The 20,534-nt window shown below is 50.9% G+C and overlaps 1 protein-coding gene and 1 long non-coding RNA gene across 5 annotated transcripts in view; one reads left to right on the forward strand and one right to left on the reverse strand.

Annotated features, from left to right (window-relative positions):
- The window catches only part of KLHL24 (kelch like family member 24), a 30,011-nt gene extending 17,883 nt beyond the window's left edge, over positions 1-12,128 (reverse strand). The window contains exons 1-2 of one of the 4 annotated variants that reach the window (XM_056358278.1): positions 4,919-5,083; positions 2,714-2,839 (exon numbers count right to left, since the gene is read on the reverse strand). The gene's annotated coding sequence lies outside the window, so the exon portion shown is untranslated. Of the gene's footprint in view, positions 1-2,713; positions 2,840-2,957; positions 3,657-4,918; positions 5,085-12,007 lie in introns of those variants that run through there. The other 3 variants (XM_056358279.1, XM_056358281.1, XM_056358280.1) reach the window with 3 other exon arrangements.
- LOC130158023 (uncharacterized) lies at positions 11,114-11,891 on the forward strand. The gene is made up of 2 exons (XR_008825135.1): positions 11,114-11,556; positions 11,786-11,891. It is a non-coding gene; the product is annotated as an uncharacterized LOC130158023 (long non-coding RNA).
- Positions 12,129-20,534: the final 8,406 nt, after the last annotated feature.

Raw genomic sequence — 20,534 nt, forward strand, 5'->3', positions numbered from 1 at the left:
TCCACTTTCAGATACAAGTGTATGACATTTCTCCCAATATTAAAACACACTGTTGTTACCGGAGCACTGAAGCTGCAAAAATCAGGTCCTCAAACATTAGCGTATGTAGATATTAAAGTCTGTAGGTGAAGAAAAAGGGAGCCAGTTTTGCAGATAGTGCATATTGGAGGTAACGTCATCGACCGATCCAGCAGCAACAGGGCCTGCTGCCACTCCTGGGCTCTAAAACAAAGTGGATGAAAATATACTGAGGCGGCAAGAGGCTGGGCAAACCCCCCTCTTGGGTCTGACAGAGGCATCATTCCAAATGCATGGAATATTTACTTGTACATTTAGAGAAGGGCACGCACTGTATTATTTTAAAGCTTATGGAAATTTTTTTCATGCCTCCAAGAGGTTACATTCAGTGTCCCTCATTCCCCACTAACACAGTCAGTAAACGTCAGCTGCCGACAGCAATTTCATTTCCTGACGTGCTAGCATCTTTAGAGCTGCAATTACCCAATCCAAGTCTGGCTACATCATCGCTTAATATAGAACACAATGAACACGCTTTTTTACGCAGCACCTTTAAAAGGCACCATCTTAACAAAGAGTATGAAAAAAACATGCGCTGTACATTTACTCATTGAGAAAAGAGGTTTTAAAACTATCATTTGCCATATAAATTTTTTTACATGTATTTACAAAATAGAATCTTGGTATGGCTCATTTACCCTGCAAAATATTTAATTTTAATTGAATTAGAAAGGATCAGTTGTCACTTTGATGCCTGAAAAACACTGTCGCAATGGGCCTATCCAGTAGCCTATCCAGTAACAGATCGCTTCAGAGAGATTTTAACAGGACATAAATGGACAGTCTAATCTGTAGCTGATATTCTATCCAGTGTATTTCACAACCATTTTACCCTGTCATGACGCAGGCTGGACAAAAAAACAAAACCACGAACCACCACCACCTCCTTACCGGCTCTGCTGCTACCACACTAACCCTGACATTGACCTTTATCTGCAATCAATCCCATGCTATTCCGCATGAGAATGTGGGCAGAAATGAAGCATCAGCAGCAGAAATGGAAAATGCAGCCATGAAAATCAGAATATAAAGCCTAAAGGCTTGACTCCAGTGTCAGAGATTTCAATCAGAAGAACTTCATTAAAGCTAATGGAGCTTTCCTAAGCAAAGTCAGCCTGAAATCAGAAACAAGACAGGGGCATGTTGCATGAAAGGGCAAAACACAGCAACTAAGCAAAAGAAGCTTCAAGATTAAATCTTTCTCATTATGTTAGGAGACTTAAGACGACACTATATTATGCAATCACCAATAAATGGAAATAAGGGCTCTGAGTTAAGACTGCTCACTGAAGGAAGCAACGACTTCTTTATGCTTGGAACAACAGAACATCAGTCAGCAAATGACTTTTTTTTTTTAATGTCCCAATGGTTTAAAGAAATGTGAGACTAAAAAAAAAAAAAAAATCCATGCAGCAAAAACTAATCAAGGGGATAAATACTGCAAATTCACAAATAAAAGAATAAAAAGGAAAAAGAGTTAACAGTCCATGGCAGAAATTACTGCTTTTTAATGCCCTAGGCTTTGATTTCTATCCAGTTAATTACTTCTGTAGGTTTGCTCAAGTCCTTTTATAAAGACTACCAGTAACACTATCACATGTTCAGCTCTCTCAGACATACATATGGCCTTCTTGCAAATCTTGCTCTGGCAGTTTTAAAATGTCACCACTTCCAGCTGACAGCCCCACATTTCAGCCCCAAAGCTGGAAAGGCAAAGGGGAATCTGTGCCTGATGCCACACCGTTTAGTGCCCAAAGGAGGGACACACGCTCCAGAGATACACCTGCCTACCTCTCCCGTGGATATAAAGGTCCTTAGACGTGCCTACAGACTCTGCATTTTAAAGAACCTATTAATTGCAGAATTTAACATTGAGATCTCTTCAGTAAGCTTAAATGAAGCAAAAGAAAAACAGAAGAAATTTCCCCTAAATTTCAATTGAACTCCCCTAAATACAATTTGAAACTATTGTATCAAAAAAATACAAAATGCACTGGATTGCTTGGCTGAGCCAGGGTCAGCAAGGACAGACCTTAAGCACATCAGAGACTACCTACTGAAACAGCTGGAAAGGAAAGACAAGTCACACTTTCTATCAACAGCTTTTAAAAATGCTTCACAAATTTACATGGCTCCAGCACGATGTTACCTGCGTATCTCTATAAATTAGGCTGGGTTCACCAGAAGACCAGGTTCCTCTTATTTCCTTAATCTGTATTATCTGCAGGCTTGTCTACACAAGACATTCCCCAGAAATAATCTGAGAGCCCAATTCAGAAGCCGGTAAATGAGCTCTATAAAAAGTTTGCCCCGACAGCCTCTCCCAGTAAATCCTCCTATGCAAACTACTTTTCAAGTTGCGCTAAACTCCTCCTTCCTCCACTGCAACATCCTCATGGGTTTTACCCCTCTCCCTTCACCCACAGCTCTGGCACCGGCCGGCAGCCTCCTGGAAGAGCTTTTTAGTGCCACTTCTGCGCCACCCAACTCCCCCGGTCCGTTAGCAGAACCGCCAGGAGCAGAGGCACCACGCAGCCAGGGTTGGGGCGAGGCCCTGGGTAAAACCTCGTCATCAGGTGTGCCCCAGCGCTGCCTCCACGGCTGGCTCGCCCTCAGGGGGCAGTTTCAAGAGTACCTGAAGCCGAGCTGGGCTTCTGCTGCTGCCAGCGGAGGTGGCTTCCACCCCGCGCCCGCTGCCGCGTCGCCTCCGCACCCGCACTGGCGCGGCCGGATCGGTGTCCGTGGCCGGATCGGTGTCCGTCTGCGAAGGGAGAAGAGGAGGCGCTGGGATCGCTGCCCCGGGGAAGGGCAGGAGCCCCAGCACTGGGGCACGGCTGAGCCAGCGCGGCAGCTGGCGGGCCAGTCACGCCTGCTATTACCTGGCAGGACATCAGTACCGGCACCCCCGAGGTAACGCGACCAAACTTAGTAAAAGAAATGGTATTTTTGTCCTGCAGCGTGGGAACCGTAACTGGGGTTGGAGCTGTTCGATCTGTGATTTCAGCTCACGCCACCGCAGATGTGCCGCTCTCAGATGGCTGCTTACCGCAAGAGGCAGAGCAGATCTTGCGGAGCAAAACCCCCGGTGCCCCCACTGCAACCCCAGCACGTGCTGCCCTTGTTTTCTTGTGAGAGGAAGGAGGGGGGGAGGGGCATAACCTTTCCCTCCTCCGCAAAACAGAGCATTTGTTTTTCCTTCTTCTATCTTTGTATCATCAGAAAAAAAACAACCAAAACCCAAGAAGTTGTTGGTTTTAAAGGACTTTAAAAAAAAAAAATCTGCTTGTTTTACAACAGCAACTGAGCATTTGGATGCCTTCAGGATGAAGTCTTTAAGAAGACTGACTAATAAACAACAGGATCGACAGGAGTTAGTTGCACGCAAGTTTTTTATTCCAATGTAAGACACTGTTTTGATTAAAAAAATATATACTTCGAATGCCAAAACTGAAGAGTAACCAAGCTAATGACACACACAAGAAGCCAACTGTCCTCAGAAATCACCCAGGAAAAACAGGAGCCGATTCGGACACGGCACTGGCGGTTATTGGGTACAAGAAACCAAACCCGAAGCAAGCGGCGCAGGGCGCGCGGGTCCGCAGGGGACTGCGCTGAAGCACCCCCGGGGGGGGGGAAGCAAAAGCGCTGCGCAACAGCGATCGGGGGGTGGGGGTGGGGGGTGGGAAAGAGCCCCCCCCCGGGTTTCTCTGCTGTTTTTCTGCACGGCGAGTCTGTTCAAAGAAAAAACAACCAAACACCCGGACACGCCCCCAGCGGCTGCACCCCCGGCTGGTCACCGCAACCGCGCCACGCGCTGAACCCCCAAACCGCCGCGGGGGGCGGGGGGCGCCGCCAGCCGCCCTGAGGGGCCCCGGGGCTCCCCGGCCCGAGCGCCCTGCGGCGCGCACACGGCGCTACGGCACGGCCCGGGGCGGGGAAGGGGGGGCACGGCCAGGGGCGCCCCGGGACGCCCCGCGGCTTCACCCCGCAGCGCCCCGAGGCTGCCCCGCGGTGCTGCGCGCGGGGACCCGGAGCCAGCAAGTGACAGGCAGCAGCACGCGCGGGCAGCGGCGGGGGACAGGGGGCACCGGCACAAAATGGCCGCGTCCGGAGGTACGGGCCGCGAGGGCGCAACCCCGCCGCCTCCCGCGGGCACGGGCCTAAGCCGGCCCCGCGGCCGCCCGCACAGCCCGGCCGCCCCCGCCGCGGTCCGCCCCGCTCCCGCCCCTCCCGCCGCCCGCCGGGCCGGGCCGCCCCGCCCCCCCTGCGGTGACGGGCAGCGCTTGCGCCATGGCGCCGCCCCCCGGCCCGCGGCCGCCGCGCGCACGCGCGCCCTCCAGCTCACCTTCACCCCGGGCCGCCTTAGCGACAGCCCCCCCGCACCCTGCCCAATCCCCGGGCGGTCCCGCGCTGAGGCCCCGCCTCCCCCCGCCCGCCCGCCCAATCAGCGGCCGCTGAGACACCACCCCCGCTACCGCTGCCGCCGCCGCCGCCGGGGGGCACAGAGGGGCGCGGGGGAGACCCGCGTTACGAAACTGCCGCGGGCGCCCCGGGACCCCCCAGCCCAGCCCCGCACCGCCCCGGCCGGGGGCACACACACGCGCAGAGCCGACAGGTCCCGGGGCACCGGCGCTGCCAACGGCCCTGCCCCGCCATCGCCCCGCGCTGCCCGGCAGGGCCGGGACGCGACGCACTGTTCCCGCCGCGGTGCCTAACGGTCCCGGCCGGCCCCGCGCACCGGCCGCCGCCCCGCCGGCACCCCGCGCCCTCCTCCCGGCGCCCCCGGCCCGCCGCGGGGCCCCTCGCCGCCCGCGCCCCCGGCCCGCAGCCCTGCACTCACAGCCGGGAGCGGCCCCGCCGCGCTGCGCCCCGCGGGAGCTGCCGCCGGGGCCGGGCCGGTGGGAGCGGGGCGGCTGGGAGCGGAGCAGGAGCGGAGCGGTGCGGTGCGCTCGGGCCTCGCCGCCGCTGGTCGCGCTGCCAGCGCCGCTCAAAACAAAGGGGCCGGCGGGGCATGTGACCTCGCAGCCACCGCACATGATGTCACCGGCTCCGCGCGGCCCTGGGAGCTGTAGTCCCGCCCGGCCCCGCCCGCTCCCGCCGCTCCGCTCCCTGCCGGCCGCGGGCACCGGGCCCCGCGGCGCGTCTCGCCGCGGGGGGACCGGGGGCGAACGGCCGAGGGAGGCGGAGGGGCCGGGCCAGCCCCCAGCGGCGCTGCGGCCCGGGGGACGCGCGGAGGCCCGGTCCCGGTCGTCCCCCCCCGTGAGGCAGCGGGGCCTCGGACGGCACCCTTGGCGAGGGGACCCTTGCCGGCACTCATGGCCCGGGGGCCCTTGCCGCCAGCCCGAGGACCCCCCAACACGAGCCACCTCCCAGACTGACAAGTGCCACAAGTCCCAGTGCACCTCTTCAGCCTACATGACCAAACCGGAGACTGTTACACCCCCAAACCCCATCAAACGAGGGCCTTTCTCTACCTGAGCCCCAGCTTCACCCAATTACCACCCCATTTCCAACCGGCAAAGCTTCCCACCGGTCCCTGTTCCGCAGCGGCCCAAAGGGGAGCCCCCGGAGAAGCCGGGGAGGGCGGCTGGGGGCCGCAGCAGTGGCAGCGGCTCAACTGCAGATAGCAAAGCGGGACCCTGGTGTCATCGCCCTGCAATTTCGAGAGCAGGTCTGAGCCTGTCCTGCAGCCCAGATTCGCTTCATATCCAAAGTATTTGGACACCGGCCCATGCTCCAACACAGGCTGATGGAACATGCCTGGGAGTATGGAAATTTATTTTTGCTCTGCCCTTTAGCATAAGCAAACTTGCAAGTCCCTCATGCAGAGTAGCGAGGCGAGGGCAGGGATGTGCATGCTTAAATTAAGATCATTACCAGGTACTAAACGAGGCTTTATGCAACGTCGTGGAGCTGATGCTGGCAGGTAACTGGCTGCCGCTCGCCTTCCTAGAAGGATGAGTTCTCCCTCCTGCCCCTGAGTGCCCAGGGGAAGGAAGAATTCTTTTATTAGCTGCCACCTACTCTGCTCTCCTATATATTAGGTGTCAATCCCAGGCATAATACATCTTCACCTTTTAGTGAACCTACACGATCTGCTGACCTCGGGATACTCCTCCTCTTGCCTCCCCGGGCAGTGGGTGCCAGCCCTGTGCTCTTCACGGTAGCTGATGGTGCTCCTTGACTGAAACTATTCCAAGAGCAGCACATGCCCAGGGCTCCAGGACCGATCCTCGTCTGGACTCCAGGACCGATCCTCTCTGGAGCAAGCCAGTCTCAGATTTTTGCAGGCTAAATGAGCTCTGCTTTTCCCTGGGGTCAGGTAAACTGCAGCTTTGCAGAACAGTTCGGATTTCTAACTAAAAGGCTACATTTCTGAAAATAGACTGAACATGGCAATTGATTTCGGCATGTAAATTGTTTTCATGAAGATCTTAAACAAATGAAACCTGCAACCATTTTCCTGCTCAGCTAAAACTCAGAAATGCATAACAGATTTAATTAGAAGTGAGACCATTCGGTCAATTTTTCATCCTCTGGCTGGAAAAAGGACCCCAAACAACAGAAAGCTGAGAGAAAATCAGCAGGCAGCTCACCTCATATAGTACAGTTATGTTGCAGTAACTTATTCCACCCACTGAAGATAAAGATTCATAACCCAAAGTCTTACTTGTTACAAAGATATTAAATCTAAAAAGTATATGACTGTAGAAGAATGTTTTGCTTAAAATGGATCTCTTATCTGATATATCCTCTCGTCTGTAACTCTTGGGGTCAATATGACTGTGCAGAGTTCACTTCAGAAAACATCAGCGGGATTAAAGGAATGCGTCATGGGAAGGAAAAAACTGAAAGAGGGTCAAGATACTTCTGAACTGGCCTGAAGGAGCTATCTGAATGGAGTATGTTTACTCCAATAAAACCTGCACGTGGCAAAAATACCTTGTGTGAAGGGGGTAAATGGAGCATTTAAAAGGAAAATACTAATTAAAAACACTCATTGAGCAATCAATTGTTTCATAATGTGCACATGTATGCGTGCAGTCACATCCAGGCACTTCCAGTTCTGAAAGCCACCGTCACCAAGGATGTCTGAAATTAAGGATACCTGAATTGCTACTACATCCTATTGGTCTTCATTCCTCTGCTGGCAGGGGGGTTGGCTGTTCCTGCTCAAGCTGCACCAAGCATTTCTCTCAAAATAAGCAGTTACATGCTGCCTGAGAAGCTGAAGCCAATTATTAAAGATTACTCATTTCTATAAAGCTTTGTTAATACTTTTTTTAACAATGTCAAGTACTTGTAAAACATTTAGGCCAATTTTTTTTGAAGAGGTCAGTGATTTTGCAGATTTTCAAGGCATCTTTGGGGCACCCAAAGGTTAAAGCCTAAAATTAGAAGTCTGCGTGAAAATGTTGGCATGCATCCACCCAACAGTTCATGTGTTTTTCTGGTGGTGTTGCATTTGAACACCACCACCATCCGGCACTTTTCAGACACATTTCCACGACGCACTGTGCCGCCTAAATGGGTCAGTGCATTCCTCCAAATCAAGACTAACTATTTTGGAAAGCGGTGTGCCAGTACACTCCTGAGAATTTTTCTCTGCTGTGAGGAGCGTTGTAGCTGCTGCCTGGATCTTTCTAAAATTAAGCATAACCCAGATGGTTTTCAAGTAAAATGAAGAAAACAACCAAAGAAAGTCCGTGATTTCTTTTAGTAGCTATTTACTGCTAACGGACACTTATCCTACCCAGCCCGGGGAAGGGCTGGGAGCTGAAGGAAGGAAGAGATGCAGGTGAGCCGCGGCAACTGAGAGCAGGAAGCTGCAGGAGAATACGGGGGGAGAGGACAGCCTGTGTGCCACGTCCCTTACCCCGATTGTCCCTTACCCCGATTGTCCCTTACCCTGATTGCTGATCAGAGAGAAGAGCAACATTAACTAGCGAACAACATTAAAAACCCTGAATGCAACGTGGATTTTATCACTGGCTAAAAGACAGAATTTAGACATTTAAGATGAGTGCAGGATAATGACTGACAATTAATAAGCAACATAAGGAACGTTATGAGGAGCTGTGCAAGGAGTGGAGCAGAGATGAAACAAATCCTTCCCAGCACAAGGAGGGGGAACAGGTTCTGGCATTGCTAGACAAAGTTGTAGTGGACAGAAGTCTTCAAAAAGAAAGAGGTGGTGTTGAGTGACAACATCATTGCAGAGCCTGATGCAAGCAGGCACAAAACGTAATGACAGAAGCCATTCAGCAGGATTACAAACAACAGTCAGTACTGAGCAAGGGGAAAGGTGATGTTAAAAATTTGTGAGGAAGAGAAGAGTGAGTTCAGTAACCATTGAGGAACTTGCTTTTTCAGTACACCAGGAAAAAGTGCTAAGGTGCAGTAAGTGAAAAGGAAGAGGTGTATGGAAATAGCATTAAAAAGAAGAGGCTGGATTTCGATGAAAGTACAGCAAAGTCTCTTCGCTTGGTAAAAGACTTCTTAAAGAACTACAGAGAACACACCAAAACTTGCTAAAATCCTCCCCTTGACTTTGAGCAGATTCTCACTATCATCCTCCCGAAAGCCCGGTGGGCCACCCCGACTTGAGCTGCCCTGTGGGATCATCAGCAGGTACGAGCATTCGGGGTGGAAGGCACTTTTCCAGGGCTGGCCCCTTGCAGCCTCTCCCCTTCCCATCACCTGTTGGAAACAGCAGCTACACCAGGGAACGTCCTCTGCCACACAGACTGCTGTGCTGGCGCTTGAACAGCGAAGGGCCCTGGCAAACCAGCACCCCCTCTCCCCAGGCACCTCTTACTCAGGATTTCCATTTTCCCGGCCTCTTGGCTGACTCTGTAGATCCCCCTTCCCTCTGGCCCCGCGTGCTGCGCGTCCCAGCCCTTTGCTCAGGCCGGCAGTGCTTCCCTGGGCGTGCGTCCGCAGTGGCGAGGGGCAGGATGAGTGCGGGCCCTGCCACGGGGAGTGAAACGGGGCACCCTCTGGAGCCCCACGCCATGCCCGATCCGCATGGCTGGTGCTGGGCTGGGTGCTGGGCACTGTCCCACTGCCTGCATGCTCGGGGCTCACTCCTGCTCAGACGTGGGGACACTGGGATCACAGCCGTGGGGACGCTGGGATGACAGAGGGTGTACTTCACTTAGGCACAAAAGCCACCTGGGAAGAACATCAATAACATGTTCACTAATTCAGCCCTGCAATTAGCATTGCGTAGCCCCCATCCTCACTTGGCCAGCCCATGTTCCTGACCCGTGCAAATCCCCTCTCTTCCCACTCATCCCAGTAGCCGTTCGCTGCTGTCAGCACCTCTAAACAAGGCCAGTGCCAACAGCGCTCCTGTGCAGAAAGTGTGTGTCTCATTTTTCCACCCAGTATCTCCCATTTCCCAAGCCTGGGAGTGTAATTGCAGAGCTGAGAGGAATGAACGTTGCACCACCGCTGCTATAAACACTGAACTATTTCTTTTTAACAGTATTGAGACACATGAAACCAATGCCTAACTAGGGGAGATAAGAGAGTCTGCTGGGGTTTGTCTGGTTCTTCTCTTCAGGGAGAAATAAGAAGCAAAGAAATAAAAATTGTTGGCCACACAGGCGAAGCCTTGGAGGGAGCTGTTCTTGCAGAACAGCACAGACACACATGCAGCCAGTGACCGAGTGAAAGAGCGAGGCAGGTACCTGCAAAAACAGTTCCCCAAGCTGATGTGGCGGAATCGCCACGTTCCCACCCAGCCCCGTAACCTCAAGTCCAACCACAGCCCCACAACCGTTCACGTGAAGTGTTCTCTCACGAGTGCTCTCTCACCGAGTGCTCTCTCACACGTCCCTGTGCCACAGGCCCCCCCTCTCTGCAGCTCCCTGCTGCAGAGCTCCAGCTCTGCCCTTCAGCCGCACTTCAGCTCCCTCCTCAAACCATTTGCCAATGCTGGGACCAAGTGATGGCCAGGAGCATTGCACCTCTTCACCTCCAAGACCTTCAGGTGCTTCACAAGTTAGATAAATCCTTTCTCCAACCCAAGTGACTGTGAAAAGCTTTGTTTGCCAGTGAAGCAGAAAACAAGGCAGGTTTCAAAAAAAACCCTGAACTGGCGTGTGCCTGCCACTCTTCCACCTTTGGGAATCCCACGCTTGCCAAGCTCCCAGTGACCTCCCTGCTCCCAGATCCGTGCCACCAGCTCCTCTGGTGCTGTACACACCCCTCTGGCACCAGGCTGAGGAATTGATCCTAAGTTCACAAGTGGGTTGGCTTGGATGGACACCCTTGCTCGCCCTGACAGTGGCTGGGACACTGAGGTTCCAGCCACCGTGCAGCCACCCTGCGTGCCGAGGAGGTCCTCGCCTAGTCTACTGCTGCTGCGCCTCCGGGGTGATGCTTGGGCAGATCAGTAGATGACTTTTGCCATCTTATAATTTTGGGTACCCCTTCACTTTGGTCATCAACAAAGCTTCACCAGGTGAAGTTAACCCAGGGAGGGTTAGGTCACCAGGAGCTCCACGATTTCCCCCCAACCCCTGCTTGCAGCCAGACGCGCTGAATGGCACAGCACCAGCTTTCCAAGACACAAGCAGCTGCTTCGCCGTTACTGGCACTGCGGTGCAAAACGGTGTCTCTCCAAGCTGACTGACAGGACTCGGCTCTCAGAGGATGGAGGAATCGTGGGATGCCAGAAGGACAACTGGGAAATCTGTCCTCAAATCCCAGGCTTCCTGCACCCAGCAGAGCAGCACAGAAAAGAGCCCCCCTGCTATCCAGCACCCACCGGTGGGACCCACCAGCCTGGAATTCCCAGCCTGAACGCTGCTGCCTTGTGCAAAAGTCGTGGCTGCCTTGGGCATGGATGCTTGGGGAGGGATGTGGCGGCAGCTGCCGTGCTGATACAGCTGCTCCGGAGTGGCACCCAAAATCCCAGCCTCGATCAACACCCCGGTCGCTCCCTCCTTTGTAAACAAGCTTTTGAGCACCTGCCTGGAGGTCTAAAACGGGACTGTTTCTGAGCCTGAAATACTCCTATGGAAAAGAACTGCGTGTTTCTGTAAGGAAAGGTCTCTGCTCAGTTGAAATTCTAAGCCAGACTAAAGCCACTTCAGATCTCTGGTCCTGGACAAAGCTTTGTCACAGGAAGACAGGAAAGAAAACGGTAGCCAAAGTAATCCCAGGAAAAACACACTAATGAAGGTTTGCAGATTCCAGTGCAGCAGCTAAATCAACACGTTGTTTTGCCAAGAAACCATTGTGAAATCTGCGGTTTCCTCTTTGATCCTAAGCCTACCCTACCCAACCTATTCATAACCAGTATCGGTACACAGAAATGATTGTAAGGCTCACATCGGCTGTCGGTGAGCTTCTGAGAATAAACAGGTTGTTCCGTCTTGTCACAGCTGGCTACTAGACTTTTCTGGCATACGTCTGCACTGTACTGAACCTTGAAACAAAAATGGAAGGTGTAAAATACTACGTATGGTATGACAGGCTTTCTTGGCCTTTTTTATTAACATGTTTATGTATAGGAGATAACATTTTGTAATCTTAAAAGGGGAGGAGAACTGAAATGAGGAACATGTCATTACTGTAGGCAGGAAGCAATAAAAAGGCAAATGCATGTCTCATTTCTTTAGAAGTTTGCTATATTTATATTTTTTCCTCCCAAAACTACATAAACCTAATAATGCCCATCTTTTTTCTACCACAGAAACACACTAAGAAGAGTATGAAATTCTGAAGCTCCTCTCTCTTTCCCCTGGGCAGATACCATGGAAATGGCATTGGAATATCAAAACTCTTCATTCTCTTTATAATGGGAAAATGTTTTGTTGGTTTTTTTTAAATCAATATTGACTGGCAGAAAAATTAAAGTAGCATTTCTAAAGTCGAAAATTTCTAAAATGAGAAGTGACAAACTTGTAAAAGTTACCTGCTTTCTCAAGTCTAAGGTGACTTTGCTCCCCTCTTTCTCCAGTGTCACACCTCCCAAATTTCACACGTAGCTGGACGCGCCTCGGCTCCTGCCCCGACGCTCGGGAACACTTAACGCAGCCACCGCGCTGGGCTCCACCTCCTGGCCCTGATACCAGCCAGCACAAGTATCTGTCACGCTTTCCAAACCCAAAGCATTGCGCGTTCCTGCGCTCCTCGCCTGGCCTGGCGCAGCTGTCCCAATGCCCTACATTCCAGACAGCTTCCCTGACGGATTGCACAGCCCCGGACCCGACAGCTACTGAGGAGCCCTCACAGCACCTCCCGGGACTCATGGCTGCTGCTCGCCACCAAGGTCTGCAGCAGCGGCAGGCTTTGGGGTATGACAACGCTGCAAGCCAACCGGTGCTTGCGAGCTTCCCCAAGCACGTATTGCCCGCGCTCCCTGCCCTGGGTAAACCACGGCTTACCGGCAGTGTGGCACGGCCAGCATGGGCTCCCTAGCCTGGCTGAGCTGCCTGCTGGCCACCGAGGCTAAAGCCAACGCCAGTCTTGGTGCGTCCAGCCGCAGAGCTTTCGGCCCCGCTGGGGTGCCCACCCGCGGGGTGGTCGGTGGGCACCCAGGCGGCACTGGAGGAGCACCCGGGGAGCGGGCTGCAGCCCTCGCTGCCCAGGAGCTGGGGACTGCAGAGCCTGGGGCACGGGTCTCACAGAGCATGGGACCGCCTGGCCTTCATCCCGCAGGAGGAGGAGGGCTTGGGCTAGAACATTGTAATGTGTTTTTCTGGCCACAGCTGCCAGGAAGCTGCTGTATTCCTAGTCGGAAAGTTGTGGCTCTGCTAAGCTAAGATTACTCTGAGCAGCTTAAAAAACAAACAAGCAAACGCACAGGCTCCTCACAGCACAACACCTTCAAATTCAGTACGAAGGCAGTTAAAGCATACTCAGATAATTTCCGTTCCTCATCAGGAAATACTACAACTTTTTCAGCACTTCCTCTTTTCATATTTTAAATCATCACACTTCATGCAATACCTTTATTTGCATAAGAATATTAACTCACCGACGCTGTTTCTAACTTTAGGTCATTCATAATTCAGTTACGTAACAATAACGATTTTTACTACTAGCAATAATTAGCAAAAAGTAAATTTCTACAGCATAATATCTGTTCAGATTAATATTTTTTCACCTGCTTGGCTACTTAGCTAACAATGTGCCAACTTCATTGCTCCACAGGCTGCAGGGAGGTGGGAGCTGTGGAGCAGGGCTCCTCCACGCTCCCCAGCTCCCTGGCTCACACCGTGCAGCGGTAAGATTAAACACCCTTCCTCTATAACTAATGTTGAATTGTCTTGAAAGCTGACGACACTGCCCGAAGACCAGTTTCACACAAGTTTACATTTCTTGCAAAAGCGACAATTAAGACACCCTGCTGAAAAATTGCAAAAGCTCAGGTTTTTAACAGTATTTTAAAACTGGCTGAAACTTCAGCTGCTGTAACAATGACGTGGAACTAGCTGAGTGCTATCATCAATTTTTTAAACTAGCGTTCACGTTCATCAGACGTTTGCCATTCCTCCCACTGTCAAGTTGAGCATCGAAAGGTTAGCTGTGAGCAAAACAAAATAGCTGTGGAGGAAAAAAATAAACTGGAAATCACACAGATGTATGTATTGGCTTTGTACAGAAGAGCATGTGTGGCAGTGTATTAAGTCAAATCGCACTTTGACCAAAAGTTATGTATTTATTTATTGAAAACGTGTAAAATTCTGTTTCTTTCCAGTTTGCTTCTTTCCCCCAGATCGAGCAAGGCTGAGCTGTCAGAAGTCAGCTGCCAGGGAGCAGACTGATTCTGCCCTTCATTAAGTCAGGAAAGGAGAGACAAGAATTAATTACATAAATTTTGGCTTTTGAGTGAAAAACTCATGTTCCAAGACGAGCAATATTTTCCAAAGGCACCCTTATTTTTTGCATAATAAGACATGGTGGTAAATGACCCCACACCAGCCACCAGCAGGAACTATCTCATACTGTGGTCAAAAGAAATGACTGATTCTGTGAGCTGCTGTGTGCACCACACAAAATGCCAACTCCCTCTTGTAAAATGTCCTGCTCCCTTCCCCTGTTACGACCTGTGGCAAAAAAGATTCATTTGGCTTTAGCCTGTTCTGATTGAGCTTCACTTGAACATTTTCTTTTGTTTTGGGTCCATGTGGGTTTCTAGTCCAATAGACTTAATGCTGCAGAGACGGGAACACAGGAGCCCGAGGCCAGTCAGCGAGTGGTGCGGGTACGGAGCACACGGAGCATCGTGTTGGCTTTTCCTCTTACGGTCTTCCCAAGTAACAGGCTGAGAGTCTTTACAACCCGAGAAGAAAATCTGTGCTGCAAACTAGCCAAAGCCCATCACGAGGCTTGTAAGGACCGCACTGATGCTGGGGCCAGCATTTCTAAGCTTCAGGCAGTCCAAAAAGCAAAGCAAAATTTGGTCACAGCTCTGGAGCGTCACTCGGAGTGTGAACTCATCAGTTAGGTATGTGTCCGCAGAACTGGCTGAGATCGACAAGCCTCAGTGAAAAATAGAAGTCAGCATTGCTTTAGACTTCAGTACAATCCGAGACTAGGTTTGTTTCCCATGGGCTGGGGTCACGCTGCCAGCAGTTCACAGGGCCACTTAGCGTATTCTGTGAAAAGACTCAAGAGCTGAAGTTTCAGTCCAGCCGATGTCCCTACCATTAACATCAAGCATGCCCTAAAGCACAGACCTCCACATAATTCACTATAAATGGCAGTTTCCTCCATTTCCCAGCCCTTGCCAAGCAGAACAGCTCTCCTTCATTTCAAGAGCTGCTTTGGTGGTCATGTTTTATCAAGCCGTGGAACAAGGGCCTGAACTATAGTGCAGTTACTTCCCACTGAAGCTGCATTTCTTGCCGTGACATGCCGGACGCCAGAGCCTGGCTGCAGTAGCAGATGAAGGTGCAGGAAGAATACAAGATCAAAATCTCACGGAGGACAACAGGCCTCTACTTCTCCTAGCATGGGCTGTGTCCACTTATGGAGATCAAAGGTATAATTTACTTAGAAGAAGAATTATTTGTGCATAAACAGCCATTAACTAATAATACCGAGAAGATGCTTTTAAATTCAAATGGGTGGCATGGCAGCCAGCACTAGACAAGTGACCCAAGCATCTTGTTAGTTACATAAACTGAAGCAGGAGGGAGTCTGATGCTGATGACAGAACCTCTTTGTGAGTAACACTGGCAAAATCTTTTAAAGAGCAATTCAGGACTAAGTTAAAAGAAAATGGGGCACTTCTAGTAGAAACCAACTTGCAAGAATCACATTTCCTTCCCCGTTTGCGTACAACAGGGAATGGAAGTAACTGCCGCTGTTTTGTTTCAAAAACTGATTCTCTTGGTGGGGGGAAAAAAGGAAGCACTTGTCTGTTCGCACGAAAAATCTGTAGTGGTGCAAAATGCTGAGGAAAGAGCACCCTTCTTCCAGGGAGAAGGAAAAGACTGTTCTGAATGGGGAAGGCTGGTTACAGCACTCATCAGCTCCCATGGCCTGCACCTACTGCATTTCATATGATTCTTACCTTCAGCCCCATCCCTGGGCTTCAGTCCTTCCAGTTTCACTTGGGTGCATCTCATCTTGGGCTATAAGGTCTTAAAATACAGCACTAAGTGATGTCTCAGCTCGTTCTGCCTGCAGCTTTGGGAGTGACCATACTGCACCCCCAGACTGCAATTCAACTTCTTCAAATAGAATAAACGCTGATTTAAATAGTAGCCTACCTACACCACTCCCTGAAAAGCCTATGAGCAGAGGATCAAAGATTTCTCAAGCTCAGCTGGCCCATCCACACGTCAGGGTTAAGGCTTGCTGACCTCTATAAGTCAATAACACACACGGGAGTAATGTGATTAGGGTGACAACCAGACTTCGAACGCTGAACCCAAATAATCTGGCATTTACAGCCTGGTCAGCTGGGACCTCTCTTTCGTACACGGTGAAAGCACAGTCTGGAGTCACTCATCTGGATTGTTAGCACAATGCCTGGCCATCCCACCGCCCCTAAGAAAACAAAACATGGAAGCAGCAATTCTTCTAGAAACATCCCAGAGACTTCAAATACAAGCAAAACCAGTCTAAGAGCAAAAGTTGGGAAGATAAGTGCAGCACTAGCAGAGTAACACCGCGATACTCTCAAAAAGGAGGTGCTTTTCAAGAGTGAGCAGGTGAGACAGGTCACCCTCAAAAAGTCACGGCTGGGGGCTGACTTTGAGCAACTGCAGCTGCCCAGAGGGAGGGATAGGAGGAGGCTCAAGGAGTAGGTTTTGAAATGGAAGGTGGTGCTGGTTCAGAAAAGGGGTACAACTGTGATAAAACAAAGGTGCCAACTTGCAGTTTATAGAAAATCTGATTCACAAATTCTAGATGTATTTTCAGAAATGAAAATCACATTTGTCTCCCCATAGCTAAAATAAGAACATGCTATGGCTGGATGGCTGCACTCAAAGAGCTGCCGACAGCGGCTCAGTGTCCAAGTGGAGACCAGTGACGAGGGCCGTTCCTCAGGGGTCCGTACTGGGATCGGTGCTATTCAACATCTTTGTCAGCGACACGGACAGCGGGACTGAGGGCACCCTCAGCAAGTTTGCCGATGACACCAAGCTGTGTGGTGCGGTCACACGCTGGAGGGAAGGGATGTCGTCCAGAGGGACCTTCACAGGCTGGAGAGGTGGGTCCGTGTGAACCTTGTGAAGTTCAGCAAGGCCAAGTGCAAGGTCCTACACATGCGTCAGGGCAGCCCCCTGTGTCAATACAGGCCGGGTGGAGAATGGATTGAGAGCAGCCCTGAGGAGAAGGACCTGGGGGTGCTGGGGGACAAGAAGCTCAACGTGACCCGGCAGTGTGCGCCCGCAGCCCAGAAAGCCAACCGCATCCTGGGCTGCATCACAAGAAGCGTGACCGACAGCAGGTCCAGGGAGGGGATTCTCCCCCTCTGCCCCGCTCTTGTGACCCCCACCTGCAGCACTGCGTCCAGCTCTGGGGCCCCAGCAGAAGAAGAACGTGGGCCTGCTGGAACGAGCCCAGAGGAGGCCACGAAGATGATCAGAGGCTGGAGCACCTCTCCTACAGACAGGCTGAGAGAGTTGGGGTTGTTCAGCCCGGAGAAGAGAAGGCTCCGGGGAGACCTTGTAGCAGCCTCCCAGCACCTAAAGGGGCTGACAAGAAAGCTGGGGAGGGGCTTTTGACAAGGGCACGTAGCGACAGGGCAAGGGGGAATGGCTGGAAGCTGAAGGAGGGCACATGGACATTAGATATGAGGAAGAAATTCTCCCCCGTGAGGGCGGCGAGGCGCTGGCCCAGGCTGCCCAGAGCTGCTGTGGGTGCCCCATCCCTGGCAGTGCCCAAGGCCAGGCTGGACGGGGCTGGGAGCAGCCTGGGCTGGTGGGGGGTGTCCCTGCCTGTGGCAGGGGGGTGGGACTGGGTGGGCTTTAAGATCCCTTCCGACCCAAACCATTCTGTGGTTCTATGAGTCTATGATTCTATGGTTCTATTTAAAGCTAGTATTTAATGTACTGAAAACACAGACAAAAATCCAGCAACTTTGCAGGCTTGGCAAGGTTATGTCAGGCTTTGCATTGTGCTAGAAAATAACTCATGGTGAGGTGAGCCTCGCTATGTGTGTCCAGCTGTCCAGCTGCAGTCCCCACCTCTGCTTCCACACAAAGGAACTGCCTCTGCATCACGCAGCTGGCTGTAAGCCCCCCAGCAGGGCACTCCACGTCGTGAGGCTGCTTCTGCGGCGTTTATCTGGTTGCACAGTGGAAGTGATTGCAGTGTTGGGACTTCAGGTAGAACTCAAAAACTTCCCAAGGGTCCTCTTCTGCTGTTGTGTCCTCCTGTTGGAGGCTAGCACCTTTGAACAGGCCACTTCAGATGAACGAATGCTCCCTCCCACAACCATCAGGAAGTGTGTTGAGGTCTGAAGATGTAGCTGTCAATACGTTGCTGGGTGGATTCAGCTTTACTAGTTATCTGCTTGCTCCTAGGCAGCTCTGGTGATGAGTTTTGCAGCATTGGGGGAAGTATAAGGGGGAACAGCCAACAGCAGCCACTTGGTCATGGATCACACATACCTGGAGCAACACCGGTGGTCACAAAATGGACGTGGTCTGGAATAAGAGGAAGAAGACAAACAACAAGGACGTGCCTTGTGGGAGCTCTGCAGAGACAGGACACTCGGGGAAGAGTCCCTTTCCAAGTCAGAAATACATACAAGGTCATTGCCATCTTCAAGTTCAGCAACCTGCTCATTACCTGGAGGAGGAAGTTTCCAGATCTCAATGCGATACCAAGCTGGCTCAGCATCTTCTTTCTCAGTCTTCATCTGGCCTCTTCCCCGAGGCAGCCACATGCTCCCATTATTCTTCGCTGGACACTCTCAGACTCGCTGGGTTCATAAGGGCTCTGTTAGCTAAATTACAAGGACTGTGTGAAGCAAAACAAGTAACAAGAACTTTCAGAAATAAGTTTCTAAGTTTCTGCTTTTGCCTTAAGAATGTGTCGGCTCCTTGTTCTCAGTCCATTGTTGGTGGGTGTCCCAGCTGTGGTTTCTTCTGACCCTCCTCTTAATCATGGCCCCATGCCCATGGCTTTTTCCAGGGACTGCCTGAATCTTGCACTCTTTAAGACGGGACACAGGACCCCTGGCCAGTCTGGGCAGATTCACCTGGCATGGTCAAGCTGTACAGTACAGAAATGCCACAGTGATGAGATGCTGGTTTCGGGAACAGACCATTGAAAACGGTCTGGTGCTGGCTACAGCTCAACATTTAATCAAGGAGCATGATCGATGGGTAACAGAGGACACAGAATAAGAAGGTCAGGGAAGGATGCAAAGCAGTCTCTGGACTCAGTTTGCTAAACATGTAAAAACCAGAGATACATATGTACCAGCAGTAGTCTGTGATGTTACGTAGCTCTGTAAACTTACTATGTGACAGAAGCCATCGATATACGTTATTTAGCCAGTAATTCCAGGCAGCTAGCTCAAGCTAGTAGAGAATAGGTCAATTCAGTATGTTTAAGCTAAAAGTGATAGACAAACATGTCATGAACAGACATGCCTTCAGCTCTTCCCAGATTGAGCAGTTCATTTAGCTAGCAGGTAATTCTTTAGTGAAAACAGTAGGAGTGCAGCCAGGACAAGTTTCTGAAGGCCAAAAAGAAGAATGTATTTGGAAGTTGCTACCATAAAGTAGTAAGCTGGATTTGCCCCAGGATTAAATAACGTGTTGCTGCTGCAGTGTTGGGCGACAGAAGAGCTCAAGAAAGCAGCTCCCTGCTGTTGGGTTTGTTCCCTTATATTTGCAAAGGCACAACATTTACCTCAGTCCTGCCCTGGTGCTTGTCCAAATAATGAAACTAGCTAGTACACTGGCAGCCTAATCCCTGAGCAAGGGATTCTGTAAATATTAGGCAGCCCTATAAAAACAGACCGACAGAAGAAGAAAGGAAGGGAGGTGCTTGGCAGAAAAAAAAAAAAAGGGTTAAAATTACATCATAAGCATTGGCAATGGCACAGAAGGAGACAGACTGCAGATAGTGATCACTGCTACCACTAGTCAACACTTGCTTGAGCTACTAAGGTCCTTTCTGCCGTGCAGTTAATGGGTAGCACACAGACAACACCACAGCTATCAACTGACCTAGTTATTACAGGGTTTCCGTTCCCAGCGCTCACAGCCAATACAATCTAACTTCAGCTTTCACAACTGTTAATGCTTTGTTTAGAGCTTCAGCAACTGGAATCAAATCATCACTGCTGAATCTCAGCTTTCACTTAAACAGATAAAGAAAATATGAAGCTTCTCACCATCAGAGAAAAGCCTGATAAAATGAATTCCCTAAGGTCAAAAGTCATGGCGACAAACAAAGAAAAAACAGCCCAAGATAGGGTTAAAAATTTGTAATTTTAAAAGCACACCTGCTATTTTTGAGAAGTCTCCTAAGTCTTCTTCATTTTCTGATTGTATTCCTGGAGGAGTACTTGGTGGAAAGATGGGACTGGCCTTAGAAAAGGAAGCATTCATTACCAAAAGTTAGCACAAAAGGCAGCTGGAATACATTTACATCAGCTGGGAAAGGAAAATGCCAAAGTGCTTCACAGACTACACAAAATGAAGAAAAACCTATTACAAGGAGGCAGAGGAAAGCAGGAGGGAGATTTTTTGCTTTCCTTCCTCTTGATCATCCTACCCTATACAAGAACCCCCTGAATGTGGCATGCTCTCAGTGCTGCTTTCACCTTCCTCTACTAAGCCAAGCTGCCTCTAACACCGTGAGTTCAGCTTCAGCTGTACAAGCTGGAGACAAAAGAGGAAACTAAACACACAATAAAAACAGGAGGATTGGCCAAAGGAGGATTCCTAGAAGTAAGTATCACCAAGGCAAGGTCAGTTAGCACTCTGGCTACCCATGTTAGAGGTTAGCCTTGCATTCCT

This window comes from Falco biarmicus, chromosome 13, assembly GCF_023638135.1.
Source record: "Falco biarmicus isolate bFalBia1 chromosome 13, bFalBia1.pri, whole genome shotgun sequence".
Classification (NCBI taxonomy): domain Eukaryota; kingdom Metazoa; phylum Chordata; class Aves; order Falconiformes; family Falconidae; genus Falco; species Falco biarmicus.